Source organism: Macaca fascicularis, chromosome 1, assembly GCF_037993035.2.
Source record: "Macaca fascicularis isolate 582-1 chromosome 1, T2T-MFA8v1.1".
In the NCBI taxonomy this organism is placed as follows: domain Eukaryota; kingdom Metazoa; phylum Chordata; class Mammalia; order Primates; family Cercopithecidae; genus Macaca; species Macaca fascicularis.
In genome coordinates, this window is record NC_088375.1 from 143870001 (window position 1) to 143887722 (window position 17722).

The following is a 17722-nucleotide window of genomic DNA, read 5'->3' on the forward strand; positions in this document are numbered from 1 at the left end:
TATTGTGCGGATCAGCCTAAAATTTTTGACACATTGCCTAAAATACAAATGATCTCCTCTTTGGACAAATAGGAAAGCTGGTTGGAAGTAGCTCAGTCCCAGTCAAAATGGGTCCTCAGTTTAAAGTTGACAAATAGTGCTGCATGAAGCTTAGAAACTGAGAGGTTACCTTGACAGACAAGGAGCACAATTATCACAATATGATGAAAGAGCTTCCATGAGTATGTATTGCACCGTTAATTACTGTCCTTTTTCTACAGGCTTCTAATGTGAGGAAAAACACGGAATGACAAGTGTGGGAAAGAGCAAGCACTAAATTACTGTCAGAAAAATAAACGGAGTAGCACAGTGGTGCTCGGTGATTTACGGGGGCAATTAGTCACCACCCCACGGCGCTGCTGAGGACAGCATGGCAGCAGACGAGTCAGGCCCACGAGGAAGAAGAGGCTTTGCACTACTCTCCAGACAACTTTTCAAACAACAAGAGAGGATATTTGAGCACATTAGGTTTTGTGTCTTCATTCTGGGTGCCTACTCTTCATATTATTCCACCAGCTGAATACATAAACATATTTTTAGCACAACATGAACCTGTTCCGTGTGTGTTTAAAAGCCTCCAGCAGCAACTTTTTTCTCTCCCACTGTCCAAAGTGGGTTTTTCCCCATCCCTTAAAAGACAAAACAAAAAAGCCTTTCTTCACTCCCAAATTGTCCCCCTGGTGTGTGCTTTTGGTCTGTCTCATTACTTCTTGCATCTTGCTACATGTTCTGCATTTGCTCAGAGCCACTGGGAGCTGAGGAATTTGGTCTGCTGCTCCTCTGGGAAAGTTTGGTAAGCTGGTACAAGGAGGTGATGAACAAGGCCGTAAACCATAGGATAAATGAAAATGGTACATAAACTTCCCAATATTTGTGAACATGTTCTTTAACGTACCATACATAGTTTCTGTGTGTATGTAACATAGCAAAACAAACTTGTTAAGGTATAATTAATTGGTATGCATGCCTTCATAAATATCCACCATCAGAAGAAACCTAGAATGAAAGGTTGTGAAAGAACCCAGGAATGATAAAGACTATTGACTAAAGGCCATGTCTATATAGGGGCAGTAGTGAAAGTAGTGAAGCTGCGGGTGAACAAATGAAGCTTCATCAGGAGTTTAGTATCCTTACGTAGCATTACCTAAGAATGCTGCCATAGTAAATTTCTGAAGCACTTCATCTGTTACAAAGAGCATTTGTAATTTCCTTTTCTTATTTGATCTTGCCCTGGCTTTAGTCAGGAACACCTGCTCAGTTAGAAATGTATTCGGTGAGTATGTACGCAGTTGGAGAATGTGCCCCAGCACACGCTGCCTTTGGCCTGTATGCTGGAGTCCTAAAGAGGCAGAGCATGTTGATGAGCGTGGTGCCAGCATGGTGTGCCATTCATCCGGACACATAATTTCTGATAAAGAGGGTCACAACTGGGAAAAACCTCAGATTCTACTTGCTTCTCTTCTCCACGTTATTAGACTCTTTTTCCCCTCTTGAATTTTATAAGCACACTCCTTTTAAAACAATTAATTAATAACTAGCCCTGGGATTTGATGTAGAATTGTGTATTTGTAACTGCAATGGCAGTGGTTTTAAACTACCCTGTAACAAAGAAGCAATTCTAACCAGCAAAAGAAGCAGATGTGTTTCTGTGCAACATCACAGGCTTGTGAAATTGTCCTGATATTAAGATATCAGGAGTGATATAAATTGGAAATTTAACCAAAAATATTTTCCATCAGTAAACAAAGCCTATTTTAAAGTGCTTCTTGCATTTTTCAGATCTTTCTCTTTCTTTCTCCAAAGTCACATTGTAGTTTCTGATAAAGGAACACACTGGGAAAACTAAGCACATATTTAAACAATGAAATTTAAGGTGTAAAAATTCTGCATTTCTGACAAATTTGATGTTCACTTTTTTCTTGATTTAAATAGAGCATTCTAAAAATATTACTCCTATAGGGGACAAATTTTTATATGCATGTTATTTTTGTTTACAAAGTGTGGGCTAGTGAAGAGTGAAAAAGACCTTGGCTATTGTTCTTATTTCTTGATAGAAATAATAGCATCTTAATATCTGGATTCAAATCTCTACTTATCACACAACTTCCATACATTTCAAAGACAGGACTTGTATTGAATCAAAACAGAAAGCTGGGGCTTCCTACATTTCCTTGTGTTTGTGTTCATACAGAATATTTATGCAATATTCTGACTTGGCCATAATCTATAATTCCTGGCTATTATTCTCAGTTGCAACTATAAATTCTAGATTAATGGTTATAATTTTGGTAAGGCATACATGAAAAGTTATATGTTCATGCTTGAAAGGAGGATCATTAAATATTCATTATTACCACTCAAATTAGTTGTCATGCTCTGTATAATAGTTACCCGTTATCATTTCACTAGTTTGGATTCAGCAATAAGTGAACAACAATATATAGATCATAGCACCAGAGGACTTTTTTTGTTGGGGAACAGGGAGAGAAATGATTTTAAAACCCATTTGACATATTTATGTTGACAAATTATTTAAAGGAATTACTGTGTTGTAATAAACATGTTTGTATGTTGCAATAGGGTTGTGGCTAAATTTGCTTCTAGTTGTTTAATTACTCTTATTATGATTGTGAAAAACAGTGCTTCTTCAAATAGTTTCAAGAAAAAAAATAGAAAATGTAAAAGTTGAGCTATTTCAGTCTTTTGCAGGTATCTAACCTTGCCATGAAAAAGCACTTTTCATTTTTGTAAGTAGGTATTGAAATCTTACTTTTTCAGCGAAGCTGGATTGTATAATTTGTTAGTTTTCTCCATCTGGTAACACATCCTTAAGAAAAAAATGCCAAAAAAAAAAAAAAAGAAAAAAAAAAAAGAAAAAAGAAAAAGAAAAAAAAATGCCAAAAGTAAAGCATGAGATGGATTTTTAAATAAATATTGTGGATGAACATATATAGAGATCATGTTTTGCCAATCCATTTTGGGACGATATGAGTAAAAATAAATCCAGAGGTATTTTAATGTAAAAACATTTTGCTTTTGTCTTCCACATACGTTGGTATGCCAGTTCAGTTACGTGAAGATATTAGGGCAGCCACATATTTTTTTGGATCACATGTATGAATCATTCCATACTCCTCAGTAATTTTAAATTGGTTCTTTTCCCGTGGAAAATAACCATAAATTTGATTCTGATCTCATCTTTAGAGCTTTCTGTTTTAAAGAGTCAAATTGTAGCTGATGAACACATTTTGCATTTTTTCACATTGCATCTGGACTCTTCATAACGATGGTTTATTTTATCTTTTCTGCACAGAGGAGAGGAAAAATATATAGGTCCATGAATCAATCTAGATAATGGGGAAGGCTGACTGTAATAAATAATACAGTAACAACCCTAAACTAATGAGCTGTTGCTAAGGTACATTTCATAGGCTCATCCTCTATATAAAAAGTCACTAATAACCCCTTGGTGTAATCAGATGATAAAGCTTTGCCATAAGGCAACACCTGTGCAATTAGAACTGCAGATTCTTTTGCACGTTTCATTAATTTCAGGATTTTGTAAAGGCACAATGACTACACTAATAATCTAGTCTACTTGACTCCATGTCTACTGGAAACAAAGTGTCTAATTAGATAAAGGTAATTAATTAGAGATAAATGGAGCTAATCAGGCTCAGTTAACACTAATTCTCTGAATTAAGACATTTTGGGACACCTACTATCCCGCTGACTTTGATATTTTGCATTAAGAATAGGTTTAGAGGAGTCAGAAAATACTGGCATTTGAGAATTGAGCAGTCTTTTGATGGCATATTTAGGCATCTGAAGCTAAAGAAGAGTTTTGTTTTTTTTTTCATATTGTGCTATTTCACCACCTTTCTTTTTTTTTTTAATTTATTTATTATTATTATACTTTAAGTTGTAGGGTACATGTACATAACGTGCAGGTTTGTTACATATGTATACTTGTGCCATGTTGGTGTGCTGCACCCATCAACTCGTCATTTACATCAGGTATAACTCCCAATGCAATCCCTCCCCCCTTCCCCCTCCCCATGATAGGCCCCGGTGTGTGATGTTCCCCTTCCTGAGTCCAAGTGATCTCATTGTTCAGTTCCCACCTATGAGTGAGAACATACGTTCACCACCTTTCTATAGCAGCTTAAAGAATTCACTTTGTAGTTATTCCAATCTGTGCTAGGCTCCATATAAATTTTAATAACCTTTGCTATCATTTTTATTATCTGTCTAGCCCACCAATGGAAGAAAATCACAGGTTGTTCTATCTCTTAAATAAAGACTTAACTTGTTACATTAAGGAAATGTCAAGACTCATCAGCCTATATCCTAAAATTCTGATCCTTTAAAGAGAACAAACACCTAAAATTCTGATCCTTTAATTCCGATTCTTTAAGGAGAACAAACCTCTGCTTTGCAGTGTTGGAAATTCAATGATATGGGGAAAAGACCATGGGCTTTGAAGTCAAAAGACCTGAATTCAAATTCCTGTTCTATTTCTTACTAAATGAGTGATCTTAGAAAGTAGCTTAACCTCTCTAAATAAAATAGAAATAGTATTGATTCACATAATACTAATATTAACTTTACAGGGTTGTCATGAATATTGAGTGAGGTAACTGTATTTAAATATTCGTTATTATTACCTATTAGGCTGGGATTGAACACATAACCCAATACCGTATCTCAACTGACTACAAGGTTAGGTGTTAAAAACATTACATTTCTCAACCTCATGATAATCTGTGAGCTGCATTTAAATGTGTAGAAAGAGAAAAATTAAGAATTTTCTCCCAAATAGTCCATCAGAAAAAAAAAAATCCCCCAATTTTTTAGTTGAAGAATGTGAATTTATCTGCATTGGTTTTCTACATTGAAATAGTTATCCCTCTTGGCAAGTTGTTCCCAGTCCTCAAGAGAACAGAATTGAACTGTGGGATATAGCTTAATATAAACTGGACATTTGAGTCTTCTAAAGTGTCTCTGAGATATGCCCCTTGCTCTCTCTGGTCTCTGTTCTAACTTATCTGGACCACTCCTAGATTGCTCTAATAGTCTCCTAACTAGTATCCCTGCTTCCATTTCTTTTTCCTGTAATTCATTGTCACCAAATTAATCTTTGTAGGACACTTTCCTCATTGTCTTACTCATCAAGACCATAAGCAGTTTGATTTCTTCTTAAATTAAGATCCTATCACGCAAGCAGCCATGTCTGGTTCCATATTATTTATACAGCTTGATCTCCTACTGCCCTCCCTGCCAGTGTAGACTTTACTATTCTTCACCACACTTATCTTTCTTTTATGCTCTTGTCCAAGCCTGGAAACCTCTCTCTTCTTTCAAGACTGATTTCAAATCCTGACTTTTCCCTGATGCCTTCCTTGGCAACTCTGGTCTACCAAGAGCATTGTCATTCCCACATGCCCACAGCAGCTCTCAATGGCATCATACCTACTAGTCGTGGCTCCAGCAGTGATTAGGTCAGTGATCCTGCTTCCTGTCTTCCCAACAGTGATGAGATCTCTGAGGCCAGGAACCAAATTCTCCTTGTGTGCTTGGCCTTGCTCACCATCCTCTTCCCTCAAACTCCAACTTTCACAGAGTGTGGCCCTCCAAGGGACACAACAAAACACCTGTGTAATTTATTTGTGAGCTGTGGCCTGGCCGGGTCCTTGGGAAGTGAGATCTACATGACTGTTGTAGTAACCTTGGGGCTTTTTGCTGACTTTGGGCTGGGTTGAGTGCTGGGTTGAGTCTTTGTGTTTAGAGATAAGATAACCTTGATGAGAGACCAGCTGTGTGTCCCTGAGGCTTTGTGTCTGGCTTGTGTGGTATCTGCCTTTTATAACATGCAATGAGGGGATGCCAGGAAGTGACCATTAGTATTTCATGACAATCAGAATGTCTAGCAAGCAATCATACTACTTCTCCAGCAAACATTTCACAAAGAGCTGGACAAGCGAGAGCTGATTAACATTCATTAGAGACTGCGATGGTTAATTTTATGTGTCAATTTGACTGAGACATGGGGTACCCAGATTAAACATTATTTCTGGATTTCTTTGAGGGTGTTTCTGGATGAGATTAGCATTTGAATTGGTGGACTGAGTAACACAGATTGCCGTTACTGCCGTTTCCAGTGTAGGTGGGCATTAGTCAAGCCACTGACAACATGAATAGAACAAAAAGGTCAAGGAAGAGGGAATTCACTCTCTGCCTGACTACTTGAACTGGGCTATTCGTCTTCTCCTGCTATTGACTGTGACTTACACCATCAGACCTCTGATTCTCAGAACTACACTACCAGCTTTCCTGGGTCTCCAGCTGGCTGACAGCAGATTGTGGAAGTTAGCCTCCATAATTGCATTAGCCAATTCTTATTTTATATATATATACACACATCCTATTTGTTCTCTTTCTCCGGAGAACCCTGAATGATACAGAGACCTTCAAGGCAGCTTCTTAGTGAATGCTCAGGGCAGGAGGTTTTCCATGGAGGCTCCATACCAGAAAAATCATGTGGATTAGAAACTCATGTAGATTGGATGTCTAAGTTGACTAATTGTAGTAGTTGCAAAAATGTCCACAATATTTTTTCCCTTTCTTTTATCTATGCCCTTTGATAGTACCCTTCCAACACTGACTCTAAGTTTGACCTTGTAATTTGCTTTAGCCAATGAGACAGGAGCAAACATGTAACAGGCAGGCACTTAAAGAGTACTTGGCTATCAGTACTTGCTCTCTGGCTGCTCCTGAAACCCTGAGCTACCCTGTGAATGATACCCTGAGCTAGCCTGCTGGATTATGACAGACATGTGGCCTAGTATCTCCCTTTGTCCAGCCAGTGGTCAGCCAACCCCAAAAGCAGAGCTACCTAGCTGACCAGCAGGAGATCACAGAAGCACCTGTAAGTCCAGATGACAGCAGCAGCAGAAGGACATACAGAAGTGAACTAAATAGATAGTTATTTAAACCTTAAGTTTTTGGGTCATTTGATATGCAGCAATAGATAACTGATACACTGGTGTAGGCTCTGTCCCTGCTTAAACTTAATGGAAATTCAGAAAACATTAAATATTTGGTCTCCAATCTTGAAAGATATTTAAGCAGGAGCATCATGGTAGCTTCAAGAGAATGGAAAAACAAAAATGCCTTCTCAGTCTTTTTTTTTTTTTTTTTTTTTTGCCTTCTCAGTCTTGAGAAAAAAAGAATGGGCTCAGTTTTCATCGTTTTGGGTTGGTAGGCATCAAGGTTGGAGTCAAGACCCCTACAGAAGTGTTAGGCTAGAATTGGAGATCTGTATGGAAAGGAAAGCTGAAGTTGTGGGTTAGGACGAGAATGCAGAGAAATTAAAAAGGACGGGATTGTATTGTGGGAACTGAGACTGAGAACTGCAAAAAGGAGTGAGTGGTCAGCAAAACCAATTGCTAGAAGGGGTGAACATGACACTAAATGACTAATAATTTAAATGCAATTTATAGTTTATGAAATTCACTTACATACATCTCATTTCAATTCTGTGGGATAGAGAGGGTCAAGATCATTATTATGCCCATTTCGTAGAAGACAAAACAGGCATAGAGCCATTATGTGCTTTACAAATATCACCTATTTGGTGACATGGCAAATCTCAGATGTCTTAAAATCCATTCTATTTTCACCTGTTAGAGACCACTAGTACTGTAGTTAAATCTGGCAATAGGAAAGTCATTAACAACATTTAAGGAAGTGGTTTCAGGAGAGCTGGGGGTGGGGAACATTGTAGCTGGGTGGGAGCAATATCTCATGGAGAGAATATACGAGGATATGGGAGGTGAGGAACAGAATTCCATTGAATGGCAGGAGAATGACTTGATAGGAACTTGAGGGATGACAGATTTGAAAGGTGGATAAGCGTGACAAACAAGCTTGTAGATGGAATGGAAGGAGTCAGTGGAGAGGGAGAAGAGGAAGATGAAAGCAAGAGAGAAAATTTAAAAATAGGGAAAATAAAAAATAAATAAATAAAAGAAAAAATGAAATGAGAGAAATATTTTTAAAAAGCAGTTCCTGAAGGAGTAGATGCCACTATCTAGAGAACAGGTGAAAAAAGGACTTAGACTCAGGAGGGGCTGAGAGACTGGTAGGAAAGAAATGACAGTGAGAGATTTTGAGGTGGAGAAGAAGGAAGGTCACTCAGTTCACATGCAAATCTTCAAATCCTGAGATCATTTTCACTCCAAGAGGAACAGTTTGCCTTCTTAGGAAGCACCTGACATGGATCTGCCTTTATAATGAGACAACTGAAAGATTTCTGGAATTGCCTTTGTAAAGCATGTTGTCATTCCTGGGCAGAAGTATTTAATTCTGTGATGGAAAGAAATTTATTGGGATAAGCACCCTGCATGACTACTATGTGTGTGTGTGTGTGTGTGTGTGTGTGTGTGTGTGTGTGTGTGTGTATGAGAAAGGAGTTCTGGGACCTGGAAAACTGGGCTCATGGTGTAAGGGCACTAAAGTACACTAGTTATTCACTGCTCTGCCTTGAATCCAGCGTTGGCCTAAGAGGTGGAGCAGATGCCCTCTTACATGGCGGAGATCCTAATTAAAGAGTACCTTCCTACCCAGATCCTGGAAATTTACCATCAGGACTCCCTTCCAATGACTCAAGGCTTCTAATTACTGCTTCAAGACAGATGTTTCTGGGAGGAATAACCTACTAACCCTTAGGGTTTGGTAGACTTCCTGAGAGCAAGTATTGTTACATGATGAGGATGAGGAGAGATGGGGACAGAACTCTCCCCAGCCCATGACACTCCTCACATGATACTGCAAGAGGTTCTGGGGATGCTCCTAAATCTCTAACCATCCTAATCACTCACCTGCTGTCTCAAGGTGCCTCTGCAAGGTGTCTAGTACATCATCAGTGCTCAAAAATACATGGATGAATGAATGGCTTCCCAACTGGTCTCTGCTGCCAAGTTGGGCCCCCTGCAACCCATTCATCAGCATGCTGGCATCCTAGTGATATTTCTAAAGCCCAGGTTTGGTCTATGTAGAGTCCTTCATGACTCTTTGTTACTTACAGGATTGAATTCAAATCACTTAGCTTGGAATACAAGGTCTTTCATGTATGGTTCTTCATGTTGGACTATAAGAGGTCCAACTCCTGCAGAGTTTCCCCTTCCCAATCTGGCAGCCCACACAAAACCCCAAGTGTACAGGTACATATTGGCATACCCCCTCTAGACTCACTACAGCCATATTGAACTTCTAGATCCATAAACACCTGAGATGTTTTAAACTGTACCTTGCCTGAGTTGTTTCTTCTTGGAACACTACCTACTTCATCCTGTGTCTTCCTGGTAAACATATAGAGTCAAATTAAATGACTCCTCCTCAATGAAGTCTTCCACGAGCTCCTTCATCAAGGTACCAATCTCCTGTATGTGCCTTCCTCATATCTATCTCTGCTGCTATAGCAGCTGGCACAAATGAATGGCATTTATTTGTGAACATGACTAGATGATAATGTCCCTAGAATGCAGGACCATTTAAACATTATTTCTTCATACCAGGAATCTATTACGTTCTTCTTCTTCTTTTTTCTTTTTTTTTTGGTCAGAGCCTCCCTCTGTTGCCCAGGCTGGAGTGCAGTGCCACGATCTCAGCTCACTGCAACCTCCACCTCCCGGGTTCAAGTGATTCTCCCATCTCAGCCTCCCAAGTAGCTGGGATTACAGGTGCCTACCATCCTGCCCAGCTATTTTGTTTGTTTGTTTGTTTTGTTTTAGTAGAGACAGAGTTTCACCATGTTGGCCAGGCTGGTCTCAAACCCCTGGCCTCAAGTGATCCACCCGCCTTGGCCTCCCAAAGTGCTGGGATTACAGGCTTGGTCATGTATTACATTCTTAATAAATGTTTAATTGAGAGTTTAGGCAGTGACTGCTTAAGGACAAATTTCCTTCCTTTTCTCTTTTCCCAAGAATTGTCCTGGATATAGCATTAACTCAGTTACTTTCTTTGTAAAGCAAGAACGTAATTACAACTATGAATCTTTTTTTAGATTGCTTAGTTAAGCATCTGGCTCCAGAGTAAAGCCCTATAAAGGGCCATCCACTTCTGCTCTGCCCCTGGGAACGCCCTAAGCCTCATGTCCAGTGCCTGAGAAGATGCAGCAGGTACCTGCATTCTCCCTCCCCAGGGGCCTTGGGGCAGGAGGCAGCCTTTTTTGCTCTCATGAACATGCTCTGATATTTATTTGCATCTGGCTTTTTGGAGGCAGGTGAATGAGGCCCACTGGAAGGATGCACGATGACTGTGAGGATCCTGCCTATGACATCATTTCTGCTTCCCCTTCGCTTGTAGGCTTCTGTTTGCTATTTGCCAGAGATGTTTCCAGGTAGACTGCCCTGTGATCTAAGTTCAGCCTATTATCTGCTCCACAATCTAGTGAGTTTGTGGACACAACCATTTTCTAAAGTTGCCCAGCAAAGTGCTCCTAGAATGGAATCTCTGTCTTTGAAGAGGGTGATAAGTTTTCCATTCTCCTCTAGGATCCCTGAGAAGCCGGTAGGCTGGCTTCCATGTGACCTACATGCTCTAGTGCCTCTTTAGGACATGTGGCAGAAATAAGGGTTTATTTGCAATATTTCTTCACAGGAAAAATACACTCTCTATCACACCGAAAGAGTTTGCATAAGTATTCTTAGGGGCCAGCCTAAGCAACGGAAAGCATTGTTCTGAGAGAAATTTAACTGCATTGCAGTTCCCAGATATTTAATACTTTAAAGAGGAAGTTCTAAAATTTAATAGTTGATTTTATTATTACTCTTTGGATGTAATTAACTAGGGATGCACTTTAAACTGCTTTATTCTGGCTATTGAAATGGATTTTATGGTTTACACTGGGGAAAAAAAAAAATTCTGTCAGACCATGGGCCTCTCCCTTGGTGCACATTATTAGAGTCTTTTTAGAGACAAGCAAGCAATTTTGCTGTCACTGGTCTTGTTCAAATAGAGTATGTTTATCTATGCAATACTCGTGGGAAAGGGTGTCAAAAAAGGATCACCAGTTAGCAGCTGACATAGCTCCTGCATACACGTCGAAAGAGCTCCTCAAATAGCAAATGAACACACATATTTCATTTTTTATGTGGCTGATAAAATGTTATATCATTAAGTCAAAAGAACATATTTGTCCCATCTAAGTTGACTTTCAAACTAGCTTTCACTTCTAATACAAATGAGGGCCTTGCAGTTCAACAGAGGATGCTCTGCGGAAACCAAACAGCCGTTCAGGACTTGAGGGAAAGCAGGTCTTTAAACATTGAGCACCAGTTCTTTAATGGGCTGTCGGCAAATCCCCAGTCGGTTCTCAGGTATTTAAATACCAGTGGGCTACACAGAAACCAAGCCTTCCTGGATGTTTAGTTTAACTTGTGTATTGTTTTATTTCAAATACCGAATTCTCATCTAATTACTCTGTCAAATCAAAGCGTCCATTCACTTATGTATTCAATAAATAAATATTGAACAACAAACAACAAATATATAGTAGGCACCATTCTGGGCTCTTGAAAAAGGGCAGACAAAACAAACAAGACGCCTACCCTTAAGGAAGTTACAATTTGGTGAGGATGTTAAACAAACGAGCATACAGTAAACCTATCAGAAATGCTATGAAGAAAGACGTTGTTTATTGGAGTCAGAGAGAACTAAGGCCTCAGCTTTTTCTTTTCTTTTTTTGAGACAGAGTTTTGCTCTTGTTGCTCAGGTTGGAGTGCAATGGCACGATCTCGGCTCACTGCAACCTCCATCTCCCAGGTTCAAGCGATTCTCCTGCCTCAGCCTCCCGAGCTGGGATTACAGGCATGCACCACCACACCCAGCTAATTTTGTATTTTTATTGGAGATGGGGTTTCACCATGTTGGCCAGGCTGGTCTTGAACTCCTGACTTCAGGTGATCCACCCGCCTTGGCCTCCCAAAGTGCTGGGATTACAGGCGTGAGCCGTCACACCCGGCCAGCTTTTTCATCTACATAATGTAAATGATGATACCTACTTTAGAGTTTGAGAATTGAATGAAACTAGAGACTGCAGATAAGTTTCTTAATGTAGTGCTCAATCTGAGGTAAGATATAATTGAATGCACAGGGAGGATAAATGGCATATTTGTTATGACTTTAAAATTTGGTAAGAGTACTCCAGGACAGAAGTTCAGTCTTCACATTTTGAGATGCTGTTACAGAGACCAGGACTAATCATTCTTGCCTTTTATTTACAAAAGTAAGCATGACAGTTTACCAATTAGTTTCTCCTAAAGTACAAAGTATTAATTTGGCATGATTAATCATTTTCTCGTTCTTAAAATACAACTTGTTTTATCTATATTCAAGAATAATATTGATAAATTTAAAGTATATCAAAACAACAAACTAAAACCCAAGCTTTCTCCTTCCAGATGTATGTATGGAATCATGATGTGCATACAGTCATCCCTCAGTATCTACAGGGGATTATTTACAAGACTGCCCTTGGACACCAAAATCCATGGATACTCAAGTTCCTTACATAAAATAGCATAGTATTTGTACATCACCTACACGCATCCTCCCATATATACTTTAAATCATCTCTAGATTACTTATAATACCTATACAATGTAAATGCCATATAAATAGTTGTTACACTGTATTTTTAATTTGTATTATATTTTATTGTTGTATTATTACTTTTTATTGTTTTTTCTTTTCAAATATTTTCCATTTGCAGCTGGTTGAACCTGAGGATGTGGAACCCTTGGATATAAAGGGCTGACTATATTCACCTGGTGTTTTGCTTACAAATAATTTCAGTTCCTTTGAATGGCATAGTCGTTTGGGGGGCCTTTTCAAGGAATCTTTCACAATGGAAACTCACTCTTTCACTCCAGCTTCAGTTTAGATTCTTTTATAAAGCACTTGATTCTTAGGGTTCTTTTTCACCACCTGAGACCTGGAGAAATCCCTGACTTGGGATACCCTACTCCCTAAATGTGATGGTTACTTTTATGTGTCAACTTAGCTGGGCTAAGAGATGTCCAGACAGCTAGTAAAATGTTATTTCTGCATGTATCTGTATATTAATCCGCTTTCATGCTGCTGATGAAGACATATCCAAGCTTGGGTAATTTCTAAAGAAAAAGAGGTTTAATGGACTCACAGCTCCACATGACTGGGGAAGCCTCACAATCATAGCAGAAGGTGAAAGTCACATCTTGCAGAGCGGCAGACAAGTAGAATGGATACCAAATGAAAGGGGTTTCCTCTTATAAAACCATCAGATCTCGTGAGACTTATTCACTACCATGAGAACAGTATGGGGGAAACTGCCCCCATGATTCAACTATCTCCCACTGGGTCCCTCCCACATCACATGGGAATTTTGGAGTTCCAATTCAAGATGAGATTTGGGTGGGGACACAGCCAAACCATATCATTCTGTAAGGGTGTTTCTGGAAGAGCATAGCATTTGAACCAGTAGACTGAGTAAAGAAGGTCAGCTTCACCAATGTGGTAGGCATCAGCCAATCTGCTGAGGGCCCAAGTAGAGCAAAAAGATAGAAGAAGGACAAATTCCATCTCTCTGAGCTGTAACATCCAGCCATCTTCTGCTGTTCTCAGATATTGGTGCTCCTTTCTTTTTTGACTTTCAGACTCAGACCAGGCCTTCACCATAGGCTCCCATGGTTCTCGGGCCTTTGGACTTGGACTTCAGGCTTCAGATGGAATGACTGAATAATTATACCCCCAACTTTCCTGGGTCTCCGGCTTTCAAAGAGTGGATCATGGAGACTTCTCAGCCTCCATAATCACATGAGCTGACTCCCATAATCTCTCTCTCTCTATATATATATGTATAAAATATATATGTAAATATATATGTAAAAATATGTACATATGTACATGCTCTAGTGCCTATATATGTGTGTGTAATGTGTGTATGTGTGTGTGGTGTATGTGTGGTGTGTGTGTGTTTCCTTTTGGCTCTGTTTCTCTGGAGAATGCTAACTAAGACACTAGAGATTTGTTCACCATTTACTATGTGCCCCAATTATATTTAATTTAATCATCAAATAGCCCTGTGAGGTGGGTATTATCATTTGCATTTTTTAAAGATGAAGACACAGAAGCTCAAGGAGGTTAAGCAGCTTGCCCAGGGTTAAAAAGCTAAAAAGTCGCTTAGACAGAATTTGTACTTATCTCATTTACGTTAACCATTAATTGGGTGCCTGCTGTTTCAGACCTGTGCTGGGCTAGGTGGTGATGATATACCATTGAAGGAGACAGATGTGGAGGAAGCAGATGGTTAAATAAGTAAGTAGAAGTGTGATGCTGCTGTGAGAGGGAGACACAGAGGGGAGTAGGAGCATGTGACAAGGGGACCTATTGTTGGAGGCTTCTGTGCGGAACACCACTGAGATTCAAAGGGTGAGGTAGGTAAAAGGGTCTTGGAAGGATGTGGTCATAGGCTGGGGGAGAGGGTGGCCTAGGTGAATGGAACAGCATGTACAAAAGATCTAAGGCACAAAAGAACATGGTGTGTCTTCACCAAAAGAACTGCAAAAAGGTAATTGTATGTGGAGTTTCAAGACCAAGAGGGACTCACACATCCTCACATCCTGGATGTGATGAAGGAGAGGATGAAGGAGAAGGAAAGGGACCAAGTCACATTGGGCCTGGAAGGCTTTCTTAGGCTTTGGACTTTATCCTAATCCCAACAAGAAGTCATTAGAGGACTTTAAGCTGGGAAGCAATTGAATCATATTTAAATATTTTTAAAGATTATGCTGACTACTTGTAGAGAATGGAGTGGGAAGGGGTACACCTAAGGAAGCAAGACAACTAATTATGAGTCTATTTCAATAGTCCAGGTAGAAAATAATGGTAGTTTGGACCAGGGTGGTGGTGGGGGAGATGGAAGTGAACACATTCTAGAAACATTTAGTAGGTAGACCTATGGATGGAGTCATTTGGAACGCTTTAATTGTAAGTAGTAGAAACTGATTTAAAAGTACTGACTTACTGGCTTATATAACTGCAATATGTAGAGATGAGGCTGGGTTCAGGCAAAGCTCAGTAAACTCTCGAGGAGACTGCTTTCTGTTTGGCTCTCTGTTTTACCATCTGCCATATATGTTTTATCTTAAAGGGACTTCCCCCATGCCCCATGCTCCCAAGGTAGCTGCCAGTGGCTCCAAGGTTACATGCTTCTTTCTTTTCACCCTGTTTGAAAGAAAGCATCTTTGTTCCAGCATTCTCAGCAGAACTCTCAAGTCTCACTCTAATTGGACCAATTTAAATCTCATGCACATTTCTGAGCAAATTATTGAAGCTAGAAAGATGGAATGCTCTGACTGACTTAGCTCAAGTCATGAGCTCTGCTTCTAGAGCTGTGGTGTCGGCTTTTCTGAAACCGTGGTTCCCCAGATTGGAAATGGAGATGGTTGAGAAGGCAGAAGGGAGGAGTGCATGCTGGAAATGAGCAAAGGTCTTTTCTCTTAATGGATTGAATGTCAGTCAGAGTTTAGGGAAAAGAAGGTCAAGGATGACCGTCTTCTAGTGGTATCTCTCATTGAGGAGGGGAGCAAGAGAACCAGCTTTATGAAGGAAGATAATGAGTTCTGTTGTGTTTGCAGGGTTGGAGAAACATCCAAGGGGAGATGTCAACCAGGCAGTTGCATGCGTTAGCTGAAAGCTCAGAATGGAGGTCCTGGCTGAAGAGAGATTTGTGTGTTACTGACTTACCTGATCCCAAAACTTGTGCTCTTAATTTGAGGCATATTTTACATTATTCCTAAGGACCGACCAGCAAAAAGATGAGACTGCCTTCATGATGGTGGGGATTTGGCATTGTTGTGCGGAAGATTCCAAGGTAGTAGCTCCAAATGGACTGCAGTCTGGTCAATTGCCACAGCAAGTCTCAGTGGATGAGGGACATTTAATCACACAACTGTTATATATCTCACTCATATTATTTTAATGCTCACAATTATGACTTTCCCCATTTTATAGATGAGAAAGCTGACTCATGAAAAGGTTACACCTGAGGTCATAGAGCTTGAAGAGTAGCACTGGGATTTGAACCAAGAAAGTCTGACCCCGGAGTCCATAGTCTTAATTTCTATACATGCTGCTCCGCTCAGGAGGGAAATAGCTAAGATGGGCATCAGTCAATCAGGTGTTTTTAAACACAAAGCCAAATGGTTGCTCTCATCTATTCGTAGTTCCTGCTGGGATGCTGGTCTCTGGGGTCTGAATTACCTTTGAGGGGTATGGCCCTAGAGGCGAGCATTCCTGTTTACAGTGATCATCTAGACCCCAGCATGGCAAGCGGGGGAAGAACCCTTCATAGTCCAAGGTATGAAACCACTGAGCAAACCAGATGATACAAGTAACCACGAATGGGGTTTGTGATTGAGGATTCTGGGCCTCTGGAATCTTCTCTTGCCCCATTCTTGTTAATTCTTCATCCTTTCTAAACCATTTTTGACAGCATGACAGAACCGGGGAAGGTAAAATGAGGTATATGGCTCTCTTAAGTTTTTTCCTTAAGCAAAACAGAAATGATAGCTCTGTCCTGTCATTTTGTATTATCTGTGGCTCTTTGTTACCATTAGCATGGATAATTAAGAGCTGAAGATAAACCCTCTTTTTTGTTAAATTACTTCTTTTTATCCACTGACATACAATATCCCTAACATTTTTCCCTTTTAATGAATGATATAAACAAGCAGGAGGAAAAAAATAATGCTCATAGCAAGCAATCCTGTGAATTCCCTACATTATTTAGTGAGAAGATTTTTTCCCCCTGAATCAGATGTTGATCATAATGGTCAAAATAATCCTTGGTACTTTCGCTAAGCTTGCTCATTATCATTCAATATGTTCAACAGAATTATTAAATTTAAAATAATATGGTGCACCTGGTTGAGATGACGGTGAGAGATTTGGCTTCCTGTCTCTTCGTTAAGGATGAATTCAGCCCTAGGGTGTACTATGAACTTGGCAAATAGCATTATAATAGTGAGAGAATATTGCCTATTGGGTAGCAGGAGTTGATGATTAAATTTAAGTGTGTACTGTCCACATAAAACAAATAATGCATTTTTTAAAAACTTTTACTGTGAACATTCATCACTGGTGCTGAAGATGCACAGTTGCTAATTATTGTGTTTTTAACTTGTAACATACTGTAAATTTTGTATAATACTACTGTGACCTTATACAGAATAGAAAAGATGACAGGAGGCATATAATTATTGTATGGGGAAGAAATGCCTATAATTATCTACTATTTTTAGGAATAACGTGCATGGCCTCTTAATTTACATAAGCTTTAGACATTCACACATTTTCTGTCTTTGCTTGTGGATGATAAATTTTGCTCAAATGAAATCAGAAGACATACTGTTAGATGAGGAGTTAGCCAACTGCGAGCTTGGTTACAATGAACAACACAAGCTTTGGTGCCAGCTAAAAAAGGGAGCATTTATTTGGATGGAATTTGTTTAAGGCAAGATTCAAAACATTAAAAAAACAACAACAACACCACCATATTACTATATTGGGGCCTGATAATGTGTGATTATTTTTTAGAGAATTGGTTAAATTATCTTGTGGAAAAGCATTAACCTAACAA

General features: G+C 39.5%; 1 protein-coding gene and 1 long non-coding RNA gene across 4 annotated transcripts in view; both read left to right on the forward strand.

Annotated features, from left to right (window-relative positions):
• LOC141409350 (uncharacterized) overlaps nucleotides 1-2616 on the forward strand; it is a 15718-nt gene extending 13102 nt beyond the window's left edge. Inside the window, exon 4 of the mRNA XM_074028397.1 lies at nucleotides 261-2616. The gene's annotated coding sequence lies outside the window, so the exon portion shown is untranslated. The remainder of the gene's footprint in view (nucleotides 1-260) is intronic.
• Nucleotides 1-17722, forward strand: part of LOC135964692 (uncharacterized) — a 70583-nt gene that overhangs the window by 19238 nt on the left and 33623 nt on the right. The window lies entirely within an intron of this gene.